This window comes from Pogoniulus pusillus, chromosome Z, assembly GCF_015220805.1.
Source record: "Pogoniulus pusillus isolate bPogPus1 chromosome Z, bPogPus1.pri, whole genome shotgun sequence".
NCBI classification, from domain to species: domain Eukaryota; kingdom Metazoa; phylum Chordata; class Aves; order Piciformes; family Lybiidae; genus Pogoniulus; species Pogoniulus pusillus.
In genome coordinates, this window is record NC_087309.1 from 19,720,489 (window position 1) to 19,740,415 (window position 19,927).

General features: G+C 45.4%; 1 pseudogene; it reads right to left on the reverse strand.

Moving 5' to 3' along the window:
• Positions 1-838: 838 nt before the first annotated feature.
• Positions 839-1,894, reverse strand: LOC135192914 (uncharacterized; annotated as a pseudogene).
• Between the last annotated feature and the right edge of the window lie 18,033 nt (positions 1,895-19,927).

A 19,927-nucleotide genomic window follows, 5' to 3' on the forward strand; every position in this document is an offset into this window, starting at 1 on the left:
TTTTTGCCAAATGAGTGGAGACGGACCTTCTCTTTCCTCCCAAATTATCATATACTTTGATTCCCAGGCCATTTCCTTCTCCACCTGGAAGTAAGAAAAACAGTGGGTGAATCAGTCCAATATAGCATACCCCAGTCCAATTAGGTGGTAACTTTTTATAGATTTTGTCCCTGCCAATGTGTTAGGGAAAAGGACATTGTTCCATCTCCCCTCAGGATGTGCACGACCCATCATATTGCAATACGAAGCACCCAGGTAATTTCTCACTGAGACAATACACCCAAGACATATTTTAGATGAAAGAACAATGCTGAATCATTTAACAAAACAGAACAGAATACATTAATTCCATATCCCCCCACCCCATCAGTCCTTCAGTTGGGAGTCCATTGAAGCTTAGGTAAAGCTTCCCCGTGGATCTGATGAAACTGCCAGGCTGTGAGGAAAGTGCAGTCCTCTGGCATAGTGATGCTGCTAGGAGACTTGTAGCCTGCAAAACTTGAGAGGTCTTCAATATGGTAACAACACAAGTCCTTCTGACAATACATCAAGCATTTCAGAAGGAGCTGGTACTTTTTAGTCAGCTCCCTCAGATACTGATAAGGTATCAGTGCAAGACACCCCCCACCCAACGAGAGGCTCCCTGTGCCTCCCCAAGTGAAGCTCTTAACAGAGGTGGCTTAATTACTTTGAATGGGCCTGTGAGTGCCTTTGATGGTTTCAGCTTAAAGCACAAACCAAATCCGCCTCCCAAACCCTGTATAATTTTACAATTGATTGGTGAGCTCACAGATCTCTAGGCTTCACCTTCCCCACTCACCACTGAGGGGTGAAGCCCTCAGTTTCCCTGAGGCTGAGAAAGGGGCACGCCTTTCCCCACATCAGATAAGCCTATCAAGGGGGGTGCAATGGGCTCGAGTTTCTGGCTAGACTTTGGCCACTTTTTTACAACGATTTCCAACTGCACTGCAGATAACCCATCAATCACTTCTTTTGGGATACCTTTCTTTCAGGCTACCCCCCACCAATACTGTCTAGTGTTCAGGTGCTCCCTTCCCCTAGTCGAGTGTCGCTTGGGGATTCGAAACATCTGACTCCGGGGGTCTGGACTTGGAGGTGGGCGATTAATTTTCACATGCCTCAAGCCTCTAGGCTCAGGCTTATGAACTTCTTCAGACACCCCATACTGCCTGGCATAATCTAATAGCTCCCTGGCCACCTCTTCCCACGTCCATCATCTGGAATCAGGATGGCTCCTCCCGGATGTTAAGTTCTCCCTCAGAGCAGCTTGTATTCGGGAGGTAAGTGGGGTGTCAGCTATTTCCTTTTGAAGCTGAATGCCTTTCATCTTAAGGGAGTCAGGGAGTCCCCTGACCAGAGGAATCATTCGCTTTGAGTCCACCAAGAGAGAAAGGGGCGATTCAAAATGATGTTTCAGTTCTCGATCATAGACCATTTGCAAACAAGCTGCCTTCTGCACATTTTCCATTATCTGATTCACGTCTCCCCTCAGAACTAGCAGCTCTCCTCTCTCCTTTGAATCAAAACCTCCAGCCCAGAAAGCTGCTCGCTGAGTGAGGCTCCAGGGACCACTCCTATTTCCTGTAGTTAGGAAAATATTAGCATCCCAATAGCCCATGGCTTCAGCCTCTGTTAACCTAATTTGATCCCCTCCCATTTTAGAAACACGCCATACATATTCCACCTCAGACTCTCCAGCCAAACGTCTAAACTCTTTACCCAGTTTGGCCAGATCAGTGGAAGAAAAGGGTACTTCTTTCGTTGTGATGGCAGGGGTGCCATCCTCATTGTCATAGAGCATTTCAGTTTTAATGAGAGGCCACATGCGAGCAGCAGCTTCCTCTGCTGCTGCCAGTTCTGCCTGAGGGTACATGGGGGCAGGGTCTTTCTGTTTTGACTCTGCTTGCATTTCCTCCTTCAAAAAACAATTTCACCACTGTTGCTCTTCTTTTAATCTATCTCTAAGATCTGCCACTTCATCCTTTAAAGTTACAATATGCCCTTGCAGGAAATCTACCAGATCCTGCAAGGAGGAAATTATTTTATTCTCTCATCTGTTTTGGCTTTGTTTTTCATCTATTGAAGCGGCTAAACATGGACCCAAAACTGTACAGATGAAAGCTTTGCCCTTTCCCAGTTTGGCCCGTGCTTCTTTCTGCAGGGCCACAATTCGGTCCGTCACACTCTGAAAGTTACTCCAGTTCTCACGGGCCCAATCCAGCCCTTGCGCAGACGGGCGAGCTCCGTGAGCTTCCAACAGACACAAAAGCCTCTCCGCCGTGGCCATTGCCTTTAAGATAAAAGCTTCACGGGGAGGTCACAACAACACATGGACCTTATACCTCAAAATCTTCCCTACAAAAACTGCTCAAAGAAAGCTCACTCACAAACACTGTTCCCTAGGAAAACACACAATAAATTCCTCCAGGGAGATCACACCATGATCAGGCTTCTCGGAGAGGACAGTCAGACTGTTTCCCCAAGAGAACATGTTTTGCAAGAAACTTCTCAGTTTTAGTTTCCTAGACTTCTTGGAAACCTTTCCCCAAGAGGACACACTTTACCAAAAGAGAAACTGTTCTGTTTTGGTTCACTAGACTTCTTGGGGAGCTTTCCCCAAGAGGACACACTTTACACAATATTCTCAATTTTACTAGACTTCTTGTGGAGGTAACTCTCCTCAAGAGGACACACTTTACACAATATTTCATATTTACCACAGGGTACTAAGAATTCTCGGGAAGGTCACACTGTAAAATCAACACTTGTACCCTAAAATATTCTTTCCCAGGAATGCAGACACATTTAGACATTTGAAAAATTCCCACACTCTGCTCCACAAGCATTGCTCTCAGAGTACATCTCAGACACACTCATGCACACTTTGGGGTTCTCAGAAATGCAATAGTTTCCTGATGATACTTTCACTACACAGAATCCTGTCCGTGACACCAAAAAATGTCAAGGTCCGGTGGAATAGAGATTAACAGTATCTCTGTCCAGAGGAGCAAGACCAGTTCTTATGGATTCCGTGTTGTGAAATTAAGGTGCAAATGAAACCATATATCACCATGAACTATTTATTAAAGGATAAGGTTGGGCAAAACAGAGGGAGGGAGGGGAGAAGGGCGAGAGAGAAAAATCAGAACCAAGTGAGAGAGGGGAGAAGGGGGAGAGAGAATGATAAAGAGAACGATGGAGAAGAGAAGAAGGAGCAGGGAAGGGAAAAAGGCTGTGATCATATTACCCTCAGTCGCAGGTGGAGGGGAGAGAGAGAAATGGATGCGTGGCCCAAGGATGATCTTCTGTGGAGTTTGTCAGAGTTTCTTTGGGGTGATGTGTAGCTCTGGTGGTCTGGTGGTGGTCCGCCCTCGGTGGTCCAGTGAGAGGTGCCACTGGTGGTCCAGTGGAGATGCCACTGGTGGTCCACTGGGAATGCCGCTGGTGGTCTGATGGAAATGCCACTTAGTCTGCTGGGAATGCCACCCTTAGTCTGCTGGGAGTGCCACTGGTGGTCCGGTGGAGAGGGCACGGGTGGTCTGGTGGGAATGTCACTGGTGGTCCGCTGGGAATGCCACCCTTAGTCTGCTGGGAATGCCACACTTTGGCAGGCATTTCTCCTGCCTTTTTATACAGTTTTCTGCTCAGTGTCCAGCTGCAGCCCCTCAGGGCATCTTCCTGTGCATTCTCACGCATTCACAGGGGTCCGGCATCACCGGGAGGGAGGGCCTCCACCCTCTCCCTGGCTGCACCTGTCCACATCCTGCATACACATAAACCTTTTCTCTTGGGGGTAGCTGAGGTAAGATGTAGGCCTCCTGGGCATTCCAGCCAGGGTGAGGTCCAGGAGTTTTGAAGGTGTTGTTTGTTGGATTTGCATCCCTGAGCTTTGGCCAAGCACCTAGTCTGAGTCCCAGAAGTAACAAGATTAAGGAGAGATGATGCAATCTTCTTTATCTTTGGTGATTAAGGAGAGACGATGCAATCTTTATCTTTGTTGATGACCGAGAGAGAGTATTTAGACTCTCACAACTGGTGCAGTTTATTACTCCTTCCCAGGTACAGGACTCTGCATTTATCCTTGTTGAACCTCATTAGTTTCCTCTTTGCCCAATTCTCCACTCTGTACAAGTCTCACTGAATGACCACACAGCCTTCAGATGTATCAGCCAAGCCTCCCAGTTTGGTATCATCAACAAACTTGCTGAGCAGATGCTCTGCCCCTTCTTCAATATCATTGTTAAAGGTGTTGAACAGGAGCAGACTTAGCAGTGATCCCTGGGAACTCCATGAGTTACATTTCTCCAGATAGGCTTTGCACCATTGACCACCACTCTTTGGACCATATTTTGTAATTAGTACCTAATTCTTCTGCCCCACGTTTCCTGAGTTTCCTTACAAGGATGACAGCATTCCTACAGAAAGTCAGCTTAGACTAGAAGTTTGCCAGTTGATCCTACTCACAAGTGGTGAAAGCAGACAGCTGGACTTCTGAAGTGGCAGATGGAGTCAGGGACCAATATAGTCCCCCTTTAATCCATGAGGAAGAAGTAAGGGACCTGCTGAGACATTTGGATCCCCACAAGTCCATAGGACCGGAGCGGATGCATCCTAAGGTGCTGAGAGAGCTGGCAGTTGAGCTGGCCAAGCCACTCTCCATCATTTATCAGCAGTCCTGGCTCACTGGAGAGGTCCCTGAAGACTGGAAGCTGGCCAATGTGATACCCATTCACAAGAAGGGTCATAAGGAGGAGCCAGAAAACTACAGAGATGTCAGCCTGAAATCAGTATCAGGCAAGGTCATGCAACAGGTCATCTTGGGTGCTATCACAAAGCACCTAGAGGATGGCCAAGGGATCAGGCCCAGACAGCATGGGTTTAGGTAGAGCAGGTCCTGCCTCACCAACCTGATCTCCTTTTATGATTAGGTTACCCGCCTGGTGAATGTGGGGAAGGCTGTGGATGTAGTATACCTGGACTTCAGCAAAGCCTTTGACACAGTCTGCGACAAGAAGCTCCTAGCCAAGCTGGCAGCTCATGGTTTGGACAGATTCACTCTGTGCGGGATCAAGAACAGGCTGAATGGCAGAGCTCAGAGAGTGGTGGTGAATGGTGCCACATCCAGTTGGCAGCCAGTCACTAGTGGTGTTCCCCAAGGATCAGTGCTGGGCCCAGTCCTGTTCAACATCTTTACTGATGATCTGGATGAGGGGATTGATTCCAGCCTCAGTAAGTTTGCAGATGACACCAAGCTAGGAGCAGGTGTTGATCTTTTGGAAGGTAGGAGAGCCCTGCAGAGGGACCTGGACAGGCTGGATGGGTGGGCAGAGGCCAATGGGATAATATTTAACAAGATCAAGTGCAGGGTTCTGCACTTTGGCCACAACAACCCCAGTGCTATAGGCTGGGGAGAGTGGCTAGAGAGCAGCCAAGAGGAAAGGGTGAGGCAGATCTCGCGGAGAAGGGCTAATCTCAAATATGCAAGGACACTGCACAATCCAATGTGGATCAAAAGCGAGTGACAACTTTATTTAGTAGACGCACGCTTATATGTGTTACAGATAATATATGCATACATGTAAGAAGCTAAATGGCTGAATCTCTAAATACCTCATTTTCATGGTGCACCTACTTGCTACGTGCAGCTGCAAGCAGCAAACTACTTCGTATCTTATTCAGAGTTAGCTGTATCCTGCTCTGCTTGAGTTGTCCGCCGACTCATCAAGGACAGCGCCTCCCTAGCTAACTATATTAAATGCTGCCTTTGTTTATTCAATATGTCTTTGTTTCTTCAATGTGGCCTTTGTTTCAGTGTGGCCTAGCACAGCCTTAATTTAGTTCCATATACTCATCCTGCTTGCCCACCTCTAAGTCATGTCCACTTTCCTTTAGCCATTCTGCAACAGGGACTTGGGGGTACTGATGGATAGTAGGCTGAAGCTGAGCCAGCAGTGTGCCCAGGTGGCCAAGGGAGCCCATGGCGTCCTGGCCTGCATCAAGAAGAGTGTGGCCAGTAGGACAAGGGAGGTTATTCTTGCCCTGTACTCAGCACTGGTCAAGACACACCTTGAGTCCTGTGTCCAGTTCTGGGCCCCTCAATTCAAGAAAGATGTTGAGGTGCTGGAACGTTTCCAGAGAAGGACAACAAAGCTGGTGAGGGGCCTGGAGTACAAACTTTATGAAGAGAGTCTGAGGGATCTGGGCTTTTTTAGGCTGGAGAAGAGGAGGCTCAGAGGTGACCTCATTGCTGTCTACAACTTCCTGAAGGGACATTGTAGCCGGGGGGGGGGGGTTGGTCTCTTCTCCCAGGCAACCAGCAACAGAACAAGAGGACACAGTTTCAAGTTGTGCCAGGGAAAGTATAGGGTGGATGTTAGGAGGAAGTTCTTCACAGAGAGAGTGTTTTCCCATTGGAATGGGCTGCCCAGGGAGGTGGTGGAGGCACTGTCCCTGGAGGTCTTCAAGAAAAGGCTGGATAAGGCACTTAGTGCCATGGTCTAGTTGACTGGATAGGTCTGGGTGCTAGATTGGACTGGATGATCTTGAAGGTATAGATAGATTCTATGATTCTATAATTACTTTCTACATGCTCTGCTTGTTATTATTAAAGAACAGTGAGGCTAATGATATTGTTATGATCAACTATCACAATATCTGTACAGAAACATAAACTTAATAGGCGTTTGTTGGTGCCCAAGCAACCAAACACCTAGGTCAAGTTGCAAGTGAATAATCAAGATCTGTAGTAACCTGTGACAACACTACACTTCACCTGGAGATGTGGTCTGTGACAGAGCTTTATAGATGGAAGAAGGAACTAAATGCCCTACTTGGGTCATTATCTTTCTTTTTTCAGTGTTTGAATGTATAGTTTTATTAGATCAGGAAATTGTAGAGTGGTAGAGGTTGGATGAGACTGTCATGGAGGGGTATTCTTCTGACTTCGCCCATTTTGGAGGAGGGGAGAAATTAATTGGTGAGTGTCACGGAAGGTAGTTGGGAGGTTGTGGGGAAAATATGTGGAGACTCACTTGTGGATTTTCAAGTGATTTATTGCTCAAACACGGAGATCCCCCTCCCAAACTAAATTCCCCACGTGAGTTCTTTTGGATTGAAGTTGTAAAATAACAGTTCAGAAAATAGCAGATAAAGGAGAGTCTGTGATTTCTTTAGAGTTCTTGAGAGTCTTTAAAGTTACTCAGTCTTTAGGTAAAGAGTTCTTTCTCCAATTTACTCACTGTTCGTTGTTCAGTTCAGCAAAGTTTGAAGGTTTTGGGCGGTGTCCCTTTGTTCGTCAGGATCGGGCCCAAGCAGGTTTCAGGCCTCTGCAGGCCCCTCGTCGGGCAGGGCCGATCAGGAACGTGAGGGCACTGCGGCAGGAGCGAGGCAGGCAGGCAGGCTAGCGAGCGAGCGGTAGGAGCAGGTACCAGCAAACTCAAGCCAGCAAGCGCCCCGATCCAGGAAGGCACACCATTTTTATAATGTTCAAAAGAGGTGTAACCCTCCAGTCCAGGCTATTTTACGTTATTCTTACAGATTGGCACAAAATTACAGTTAACCTATATAATTGGACAGTTCTTACCAAAACAACCTGTAGGACCACCCCAAGCTCGGCCCACACCAGGTGTCGAGCGGACATGAGAACTGCCGTTCCCCCTAGCCAAAACAGTGGCCATTGTTTACCTTTATCTCGACTAGGGAGAGACGTTCTCATAGGGCTGAAGGACTGTTTTGGTTTTACGATGCTCTTGGCATTAATGTGAGACACTGCAACTTTTACAGCAGGGAGGCCTGCTAAGGGCTTCTGCTACCCTCCATGACATACTCCACCCCCTGGCTCACATTAAGCCAAAAATCGGAAAACAAAACAAAAATACAAGTATTCTTAACTATTATACAGATATAAACAGTATACTAATACATAAACATTACTATAACCTAAAACAGATTAATCCTATATATGCCCACCCCCTGAATAACACACAGCTTTATTGAATATTTACAAAGCAAGAAAACCTGGTATATGCTAAAGCAATTCAGAAGTCTGGGAGAATCCATCGTACACTGATGCGATGAGTTTTCCCACTTACATCAGTTGCTTCCCATGCATACAACCCATTTGGTTTTGACAGGGTCATAGGCACAACTCCAATTGAAGGTAAGTTTACCATTACTGGTTATCCGACCTTTAACCTGTGTAATGACTGTTGAAGGTGTCGAGACTTATCCGGTGGATGGTTGACATTCTCCACTGGCTTGTCAGGACAAAATGCTCTTATCTTAGGACTACCATAGTTACCCCATCAGTTATTCACGATGAAAACTGCATATGGCAAACGTTTATCCCAGTTACCTTTAGATACAATGGCATGTTTCTTAATCAGAGCATTTGTTCTCTCTACAATACCATTGGCTTGAGGATAATAGGGAGTGTGGAATACCCATGTGACTCCCTCACCCTTAGCCCAGTCTTGTACAGAAGACGCTGTGAAGTGAGATCCATTATCACTTTGGATGTACTCTGGCATTGGCAAGAAACTAAACCACTGCTTTAAAGCTTCAATAGTTTGAGCTCCTGTAGCAGCACTAGTTGCTATAGCCATGACTAATCCTGAAACTACTTCCACCCCCACCAGTATGTATCTCTTCCCATGTGAGGGTTTAAATGGACCCACATAATCAACTTGCCATGTGCTCCATAGCTTCTTGTCTTCTCTAATGTGTTGTGCTGGAGCTAAGTTGGGGTGCGGTTCTAAGCCTAACTACACTGTGGACAAGCTGAAATGATTTCCCCGCAGGTAGTCATAGAAATTGGCCATCCTCTGGATCTACACTCGTATAGAGGTCTGCCTTCCCTGAATGGCCTCTTTTAATGTGTAGCCATTCAGCTAATCTCCACCATTCATCTTTCTCATCTTCAACTATGTTTATTCTCCAGAAAATCTGCCTGATTATTCCAGGCTGCAGCTGGAGTTTGCTGTTTAGAATGCCCTTTAACCCAACCAACTTCAAGAGATCTGGATCGGCCTATTTCTAATAGTCTTTTCCAGTCATCAGCCCTCCAAACTTCCACGTTTGAAACCTTCCACTGATTCGCTTCCCACTGTCAAATCCACTCAGTGGCACCTTTGAATGTAGAGTAGGAATCAGTGTAAATGGTTGTTGCTCCGTGCTCTGCTGCTAGCATGAGAGCACGCAACTCCCCTACCTGTGCACTGCCATCACCCTCCTCAGTGATGGTTTGGCCTGTAGCAATCTCCAAGGCAGCGGCTTTATAGCGCCACTTTGACCCCACTCTCCGAGAAGATGCATCTGTGAACCATACTCCTGATTTATCAGAGTCTGCGGTCATTTCTGGGGCCACCTGAATAGGAGAAGGCTTATATGGCTGACCAAGTAGTGCCTTGTCAGGGTTGATGGGCTGCTGTAATTTGGATACCTTAGTAGGTCCTTCTCTCAGCGGCATAAGCTGTGAGATTCCCTCTAGGTAAGCATACCACTTTCTTACAGTGGCCTTTTGGGCAATTCCTTCTGGTGGAGGAGATCCTTTGAGGATCGATTTTAGCAGAGGAAATGGGCCTTGCACTACAATGTCTTGTGTAGTGTGAAGCTTTTCTGCCTCCTTGACAGCTCGGGTTAGGGAAAGGAGTCCCTTTTCCCATTCTGAGTACCGTGTCTCGGTCTCTTTGAACACTGTTGAGGAAAACAAAAGAGCTCTACTGGGACCATTGGGTCCTCTCTGAAAAATTCCACAGTATGAGGCATTCTCGGAAAAACCCCATTCAGCCCTCAGGGCATCTTTTGGGTGCAAGGGCCCCAACTTCTGATATGCCTTCAGTTCATCTTTGAGAACTTTCAGGCTCTCAGAATGTTGTGGAGTCCAATCCTAAACTTTGTGCTTCTTAAGCAAATAGTACAGAGGATGAGCAATTACAGAGAAACCTGGGATGTGTTTTCTCCAGTAGCCCAAGGTACCTAACAATTGTTGCAACTCCTTCCTGTTTTGGGGCATCTGACCCTTTTCAATTTCTTGAAGGGTGTCCTCTGGCACAGATATTGCACCTGCTATCCACCAGGATCCCAAGAATTTAACTTCCTGGCTTGGACCTTGACACTTTTCCTTTGGAATAGTTAGCCCTTTATCAGTTAACAGCTTTCGAATATTCTCAGCTACTGTAGCAACTTGTTCTTTGTCATTCCCTCCCACCAAGATGTCATCAATGTGATGATACACCTTAACATCTTTAGGAAGTTGAACAGTGTCAAGCAAAGCTGCAAGTGTGTTGTGCGCAATAGTTGCACTGTGTTTGTACCCTTGTGGGAGACTGTTGAATGTGTATTGAATACCTTGCCAAGTAAATGCAAATTGCGGTTTGTCCTCTTCTCTTAGTGGTACCATGAAAAACATGTCCTTCACGTCCAGAGTCGCCATCCAGGCATGAGAGGCTGCTTGGATCGCTGTTACTGTGGATGAGAGACTAGGAACTGCTGCAGTGAGAGGAAGAGTGTTACTATTAAGTTTCCTGAAATCAATCGTTAATCTCCATCGGCCATCTGATTTGCGGACTGGCCAGACAGGTGAATTGTAAGGAGAATGAGTTCTGGTGATGATCTTTCTCTTCTCAAGATCAGCTATCACTTCCGTAATACCTTGCCTAGCTGCTGCTGGCAATGGATACTGTGCAACACAGGTAATGTGCGACTTTGGCAAAGGAGGAGCAGTTTGTAAGCAATGAACACGAGCATGTACTAATTTTCCCCTCTTATTTCTCACCTCATAAGCACCAAAGCTCCATAATGTTCCATCTGGAAGATGCCACCTTCTACCTGCTAAAACATCAAATCCGAGAATATTATATTGACAATCAGCTAATGCTACTTCTACCAGGGTACTTCTCTTCTCCCCAGGCAACCATAGTTTCGTTTTAGCCAAGTGGCATATGTCAGGCTGTCCTGTTACACCTGTTATTTTTATCTTCTTACTAGATGGCAGGATTCTGAGGCGTTTTGCCAATTGCTCATTCAACACAGTAATTTGTGCACCTGTGTCTATTAAGTACTTAACAGCAGTTCTATCTGGTCCTGTTGGAATCATAATGAAGGGTTCAGGTTTTTCAGACCACTGACAAGCAGAAACGAAGCGATGAGTGTGGCCTGAAGCATTCATCGCTGCTTCTAGTTTTTTGACTTGTTTTTAGCCCTTTGCTGATCAGATTGACCTGACTTATTGGGAGAGGTGTTTCTGGAACCCCTCTTGCGTCCCTGTTTTGTCTTATTTCCATCCTGGCCTAACAGTTTTTTCATTGCATCAATGATGGCTTTACCCATAGCACCAATTTCAGTCTTCATGGGGTCATACTCCATCAGTCTCTTCTTCGGGTAGTCACCTTGCCCATAATAGGAATTCCGCCCCCAGAATGTTCTCGAATTAGAGCGACGGTTGATCTCAGGGCTCCCCCTGGGGCTCGACCGTGGGCTCGTCCTGGGGCTTCCCACAGGGCTTTCTGGACCACCATAAGCTTTGGCATACCTCACTTCTGGCTTCTTTCCATGTGGAGGTTTGCTCCTTCGGTCAAATGTTCTTGATTTGTACCAGGATGGATGTAAAGGTGTGGTATCAGTATAACCTAGATTTCGCCCTTTAAACATTAATTCTTCTAGGAGTTCTCCCCACGTAGTGTGGTTTAATGTGTTATCTCCTGTTCTTACCTTTTCTTGTATCGCTTTCTCAATATGCTCCCTTCTAGCCTCACACACAGTTCTCAAAATTCCTGGCAAACCTTTTACCAAAGGATGAAGCCTATTTGGTTCAATTGGGAGACTCATAGGATTTGGGTTAATTCCACGATTATCCATGGCCTGTATACAAGCCAACTTTGTGATTGTTTCAACTAACTGATCACAATTTGAAATACGACATCTGATTACCTCACCTCTCTCTGAAGGATGATAAGCACCAGCCCAATAAAGGATTCTAGAACTCAATGCAAGCTCACCCTCGGGACCATTCCCTAGAAACACTTCAGGTCCCCAACAATATCCCTTTACCTCTTCAAGAGACAAAATTACAGATTCAGCATCATTCATTATAATTCTATAAACATAATCAGTTATAGTCTCGTTAGGCAATCGGGAATACCTTTCCCTATGTCCTGCTTCTGCAATGTGGTGTACGGTCGAGTTTTCTGAGTCGTGGTGCGCTGTCCTCGTGGTCCTATAATGGTTTCTGTCTTGAAAACGGGATTGACAGATGCGTTCCTCATGCTGTCGGTTATCTCCTCCACTTCCGTGTCGCTGCTCACTGACGCGATTGCGGGTGACGGCTCGGAGTGGGGCTGCGCAGGCGTGCTGTCCTCATCGCTCCGTAATGGCGCCTGTTGGCGTGGGTGCGCAGAAGATGGTGTCTGCGGCGCGGGCTGTTTAACCGCGATGGACGTTGGCATGGCCTGCGGAATCAGAACCTGCAACGGAAGCTGCAACGGAACCTGCTGAGGCAAAATCGGTTGAAAAGACATCGTTAATTGCGGCTGAGCCGTTGCCTGAGGCTGAGAAGGCATCGGGACTGGCAAAACTGGTTGCAAAAGCGACGTTGGCACGGGCTGCTGAGCCGTTTGCGGCTGTGGGGGCAGCTGTGGCATGGGCTGAGATGGTATTGGAGCCGCTGGCGGCAGAGCCGGCTGGGCTTGCGGCAGGGGCTGAGAAGGCAAAACAGTTATCTGTGGAGAGAGTGGCGGCGGCGCGGGCTGAGACGTCCGCCGAATTGAGGTCCGCGGCAGAGGGACGGGTGCCGGCCATGCCGGGGACTGCTGCGGCGACAGCGCCTCTGGGCCCTGCTGCCCTACGCGTGGCTGCAGGGACTGTGATGGCGACATTCGCAGCTGTAATTCTTGAAAGACTTGGAGAAACTTCCCCTCTAGCCTCTCCTCCAACTCCCGAAGTCGTTGATCGGCAACCGCGGGTACGTTCACGCGATTAATCTCGCTACTCAACCTGCTATTCTCAGCTTTCAACTCCTCAACCTGTTGTCTCACCTTCTGGCCGATCTGCCTCCAACATTTTCGCTGTTTATCGAGATAATCAACTTCTCTCCTTAACTTGTCTCTTTCGTCACTCGCCTGTTTCAACTCATACTCCAATTCATCTACTTTATCTTGAGCTCGAATTAAGCCTACTGCCAGCACAAGAAGATTTTCTTTATCTATTCCTTCCACGTCTTGGAAAGCTTTATATAGCATAATAACCATATCTATTAAATTATCGGTGACCTGTTTCATGGTATCATTTGCAAGTGCATCCATAGTCTTTCGTATGTGAGCGATCTCAAAAACAGACATCAACTTAACAACTGGATCATCTGCTACTGCCTCCAGTGAATCTTCTGCCTCCACTCTGGCAGACTCAGACTCTGCTTCAGCAGCCATAGCCTGTAGCTGCGGCTGTTGCTGTTCCATCATGATATTTTCTGCCATAAACCTGTAGTTATTCTACGGTTACAATCCCATCCTCGTCGCCAATTTGTCACGGAAGGTAGTTTGGGAGGTTGTGGGGAAAATACGTGGAGACTCACTTGTGGATTTTTAAGTGATTTATTGCTCAAACACGGAGATCCCCCTCCCGAACTAAATTCCCCACGTGAGTTCTTTTGGATTGAAGTTGTAAAATAACAGTTCAGAAAATAGCAGATAAAGGAGAGTCTGTGATTTCTTTAGAGTTCTTGAGAGTCTTTAAAGTTACTCAGTCTTTAGGTAAAGAGTTCTTTCTCCAATTTACTCACTGTTCGTAGTTCAGTTCAGCAAAGTTTGAAGGTTTGGGCGGTGTCCCTTTGTTCGTCAGGATCGGGCCCAAGCAGGTTTCAGGCCTCTGCGGGCCCCTCGTCGGGCAGGGCCGACCAGGAACGTGAGGGCACCGTGGCAGGAGCGAGGCAGGCAGGCAGGCTAGCGAGCGAGCGGTAGGAGCGGGTACCAGCAAGCTCAAGCCAGCAAGCAAGCCCCGATCCAGGAAGGCACACCATTTTTATAATGTTCAAAAGAGGTGTAACCCTCTAGTCCAGGCTATTCTACGTTATTCTTACAGATTGGCACAAATTACAATTAACCTATATAATTGGACAGTTCTTACCAAAACAATTTCTAAGACCACCCCAAGCTCGGCTCACACCAGGTGTCGAGCGGGCATGAGAACTGCCGTTCCCCCTAGCCAAAACAGTGGCCACTGTTTACCTTTTATCTCGACTAGGGAGAGACTTTCTCATGGGGCTGAAGGATTGTTTTGGTTTTACGATGCTTCTGGCTTAAAATGTGAGACACTGCAACTTTTACAACAGGGAGGCCTGCTAAGGGCTTCTGCTACCCTCCATGACACTATGTCAATAAAAGAATGGCAAAGCAGAATATAAGAATATGAAAAAATGAAAATATATCACTACGTGAATGGCAGAACAGGGTGTGTTGGAGCTAATTAAGCTGGAGACGTTGGAACCTACAAGAGATAACAGAAAGTGCTCAATTTTAACAATTGTCAAATTGCTAAAAACCTAGCAAATTTGTTTGTTTGCTGCTGCTGTTTTTGTTTTGTTTGCTACACGTTTGCCTTACACCCCTCTATGTGCCACAACACTTTGCATCACCTGTAACTGGGGACTTCCTTACAACCAGCAGCCCTGACCCCTCCTGATCTAGCCGAGGGACTGAAAACAGCTTGCCCTTAGGCTGGGATACAGAACGTGAACTCAGATGAGCCAGAATATAGGTAACAACCTAGCAATAGCCGAGCAACGAGTTGTGACACCGGGACCTGCCGGCTGCTGTGCTAGCCCTCTGCACCGCCCCCCGAGGATATACTCCTTGCTATACACAGCCCTCAATCCGACTGCTTCAGCCCACAAACCTGGATCCCACTTTGCCCAGGTGGCTGACCACTCCGATGGCTTCCTGAAGAGCCACAGAATACTTGTCTCATGTCTGTGGCCCTTCTCAGGTGATGTGCTCAATCTGAACTAAACACGCAGCAAAGCCCCCACCACCACTTTGAACTTCACCACGTGGCTGTGACTGTAATTTTCCTGTTCTATGCTTTTGGTTTACAAATATTGAGACTCTTAACCAGTGAGCAAACTAACTTTCTTTACTCAAGTTTGGGAAAGTTTATGTCTAACCTTTTAGTGGCAGTTTGTGCTGAAAGACTCTCCAGTTATAAATACTTTCTAAAAAACTTTCCTAAGTCATTTAAATTTAATTTGACTGAATATATACATTCTGCAAAAATAGTTTTACCAACTGCATCATAGAATCTGTGTGTATTAATTGTAAATAAGTTTGGGGAAATTTTCTTTATATATTTAATAAACTATTTAATAATTTTTACATTGACCTCATTACAATTCACTCCTAACACAGATTCAAACCCCTCCTTAACAAAGAGGACATCAATCAATGAAGAATATCAGTTCAGTGATTTAATTTTTTTTTCACTTTTTATACATAGTTTAAAACTTTGAAAAAAATTTGAGTTGCAGGAACAATAAGGCCAAAAATAAACTTGTTACTTCTTTATAAATATATATATCCTAGCAAAACAATATAGTAGTAAGAAAACACATAAACAAACACATATTAGAACTTTCTCATTGTTGTATTCTACATAAGTTTTTTAAATGCATAAAAAGTACAATCTTAATAGTATAAGAGGACACAGCCTCAATCTACGCCAGGGGAAATTTAGGCTCGAGGTGAGGAGAAAGTTCTTCACTGAGAGAGTCATTGGATACTGGAATGAGCTGCCTGGAGAGGTGGTGGAGTCGCCGTCCCTGGAGCTGTTCAAGGCAGGATTGGACATGGCACTTAGTGCCATGGTCTAGCCTTGAGCTTTGTGGTAAAGGGTTGGACTTGATGATCTATGAGGTCTCTTCCAACCTTGGTGATACTGTGATATCAATAGTATAAACAATCTTAAATATTTAGCACAACTTTTCATAAAATATCTTTGATAAAAGTCTTCAGAGATGTGTTCTCTGAGATGCTTCTCTCTGCTGCTTTTCCTCTCACCATTGATAACAGAATAAACCATTTCATATAGAAATATCTGAAAACCTGAAAAAGGGTGAGTGTGATCTGTGGATGTTGTTCAGCACAAGCACAATAACTCATTTAGTAGTGCATTAACTTGGACATTTAAAATTATTTTGATAAACACAGTTGATAAACACACTGCATAAAAAACTCTTTTTTTTTTTTTTTTCTAATTTGGTTCAGTAGTATTGCATAAACCACTAGCAAGGAACAAAATATCTAAAGGCAAGATTTAAAATGAAGTTCAGTTTGTATAAATTTAGAGTTACAAATATAAATATAATTAATGTATGCTATAATATCGATTATACTCAACAAAAATGAAAAGTCTGCTGCAGAATTCGATTCATACAGCTCTGCCTTGGTATATTCTGTAGGAGGATATGACATGTCTGCTACAGGTGTCTAGTCCTCTTTCTTGATTAAGTTAGAGAATCCAGTTGACACATTCAGATTACATACAAGCTTTTAAAAGTTATTTTGAAGTTCTTAAGCTTGAGAGAAATAAACATATTGAGTCTCAGTGACATTTGATTATATTACTAAGTTTGGAATAATGTCATCACATTGTCTGAACTATGTAGACTTTTAATTATCAAATTTTGCATTTAAGACAGCCAGAATTGTCAAGGGAAATTGCACTGTAAATGTTGAATTCCCTTAACTTCAACAGTATTTCAAGATCAAATAATGAAAAATTATGAAAATACTTTGTCCTGAATACTTTGCTCTTCTTGTATGGTTCAGCATAGGAATATTAGTGAAGAAAAATCCTTTCTCTGTACAAGTAAAAACAAGTAGTTTGTAGTGCTACAATTTGTGTAGGGGTTAGCATCACAATTTATGTAAAAAACAAGATTCAACAGGACTTACAGACAAACTGAACAAGGGTATCTGATATGCACACGGGCCTTTCATTTCACTGATTTTTTAATCAGTCTAATTCATTGCAAATTTAGGCCTGTCCCAAGTGGTCAATAATTTTGCTTTAAATCTAAAAGAAACTTGCAATTGATCACATTATCCTGTTTATTCTCCCTTTAAAAATCTGTAGCTGTATATTCTTTCCATATGCTTATATGAACTGAACTCAATATAATTTTTAATGGGAAGTATTTCCTCATAATATGACAAGAAAGTATTGACTAAAATTCTTCACTGATCATTTCTAGATTTTCTCTTTCCATTATAGACACTTCTGCTAATCCCATGCACTACCATCCCAGTGTCTTCTTGTCACATATATGTGTTTAAGGAGGTAGCCAGATTATGCAGGAGAAAAATTAGAGAGGCTAAGGCCCAGCTAGAACTTAGGCTGGCCACTTCCGTGAAAGATAACAAAAAGCACTTTTATAAATTTATCAATGCAAAAAGGAAGGGCAAGAAGAGCTTCCACTCCTTACTGGACCTGGAGTGGAATACTATAACTGATGATGTAGAAAAGGCTGAGGTCCTGAATGCCTTCTTCGCCTCAGTTTTCAACAGTAAGGAAGGAGGAGGAGAAGAATGGCCTCTTGAACTGGGGGATGGGGTCAGGGAGCAGTGTGTTCCCCTGGAAATTCCTGAAGAATTAGTTCAGGACCTGCTGAGCCACCTGGACACCCACAAGTCCATGGGACCAGATGGGATCCATCCCAGGGTGCTGAGAGAGCTGGCAGCTGAGCTGGCCAAGCCGCTCTCCATCATTTTCCAGCAGTCCTGGCTCACTGGAGAGGTCCCAGGAGACTGGAAAATGGCCAACGTGGTCTCCATCCACAAGAAGGGTCGGAGGGAGGAACCTGGGAACTACAGACCCGTCAGCCTGACCTCAGTGCCAGGGAAACTGATGGAGCAGGTTATCTTGGGGGTGGTGGTGAATGGTGCCACATCCAGCTGGTGGCCAGTCACTAGTGGTGTCCCTCAGGGATCAGTGCTGGGCCCCATCCTCTTTAAATTCTTCATAAATGATCTGGATGAGGGCATCGAGTCAGTCATCAGCAAGTTTGCAGATGACACTAAGCTGGGGGCAGATGTGACAGAGTTGGAAGGCAGAAGGGCTCTGCAGCGGGACCTTGACCGCCTGGACAGATGGGCAGAGTCCAATGGGATGGCGTTCAATAGCTCCAAGTGCAGGGTGCTGCACTTTGGCCACAACAACCCCATGCAGAGATATAGGCTAGGGTCGGAGTGGCTGGAGAGCAGCCAGACAGAGAGGGATCTGGGGGTACTGATTGATACCCACCTGAACATGAGCCAGCAGTGTGCCCAGGTGGCCAAGAGAGCCAGTGGCATCCTGGCCTGCATCAGGAATGGTGTGGTCAGCAGGAGCAGGGAGGTCATTCTGCCCCTGTGCTCTGCACTGGTTAGACCACACCTTGAGTATTGTGTTCAGTTCTGGGCTCCCCAGTTTAGAAGGGACACTGAGATGCTTGAGCGTGTCCAGAGAAGGGCGACGAGGCTGGTGAGAGGCCTTGAGCACAAGCCCTATGAGGAGAGGCTGAGGGAGCTGGGATTGTTTAGCCTGGAGAAGAGGAGGCTCAGGGGTGACCTTATTGCTGTCTACAACTACCTGACGGGTGGTTGTGGCCAGGAGGAGGTTGCTCTCTTCTCTCAGGTGGCCAGCACCAGAACAAGAGGACACAGCCTCAGGCTGCGCCAGGGGAGATTTAGGCTTGAGGTGAGGAGAAAATTCTTTACTGAGAGAGTCATTGGACACTGGAATGGGCTGCCCGAGGAGGTGGTGGAGTTGCCGTCCCTGGGGCTGTTCAAGGCAAGGTTGGACGTGGCACTTGGTGCCATGGTCTAGCCTTGAGCTCTGTGGTAAAGGGTTGGACTTCATGATCTGTGAGGTCTCTTCCAACCCTAATGATACTGTGATATAGTTTTTGAATGATACATTTTCATAGACTGAAATGGCAGTTTTTCAGAATATCTTCACTGGCATAATTTACCTTTCACATAAGTGCCTCATAGTGTTCTCTGAAGAAGAAGGTTGTGGGAAGTGCTTCTATTTGTTTTGATAATTAAAACAAAAAAAAATCAGATCAAAATATTGTCCCAGCAGGATTTAATCTCTGCTTCGAGAACTCAGCTACCAGCTGTTTTCTTTAACATTGTAGAAAAGGAAGGAGAAGGCAAAAATTAATTAAAAGGACCCTGACTTCTGTATCATCCATGGTAACAAAGAAATCACAGCATACTTCTTCAGTCACACCTGATCAAGCCACTGTAATGATATCCTGTACTGTCACTTCCAGACCTTGTTCATCATTTTTAGAGCTGTGGTGCTTACCTCTAGTTCTGTTTGCCATATAGAATTACTGTTGGGGCTGCTTCAGTCTCTGCTGTACCATTAATACGGAATTTAGCCAACAGAGTAGATCCTCATCTTGGTACTTAATGGCTTCTGAACTAGTTAACAGTGTGCTGGAATTGTTTTGTTGCTGCCTAAGGACATAGAGAATAAACATGTATGCACAGTACTTCCAGGGAGAGCAGACAGGGACCCTGTGTTAACTAGCCAAGGAACAATAATTCTGTAATCAGCATGAATTTGCAATCAAGCAGATATTCAGATGCTTAGTGGACAAGCAGATATTCAGATGCTTAGTGGACAAGCAGATATTCAGATGCTTAGTGGACAAGAATAAGCCTTAACCTTTCACTGGAAGTCCATGGCAATTTGCAAATGTGGAGTTTATTCTTTCCAGTTAGACACTTGCTGATAGTCATTCAGTCAAAATAGATTTGCAGCTGCAATCTTGCTGCTTAACAACCTGTGGCCATCAATAACAAAAAGATAGTGATGACTTCTTTAACTGTATTAATTATCTAGATCTGTGAGGTCTCTTCCAACCCTG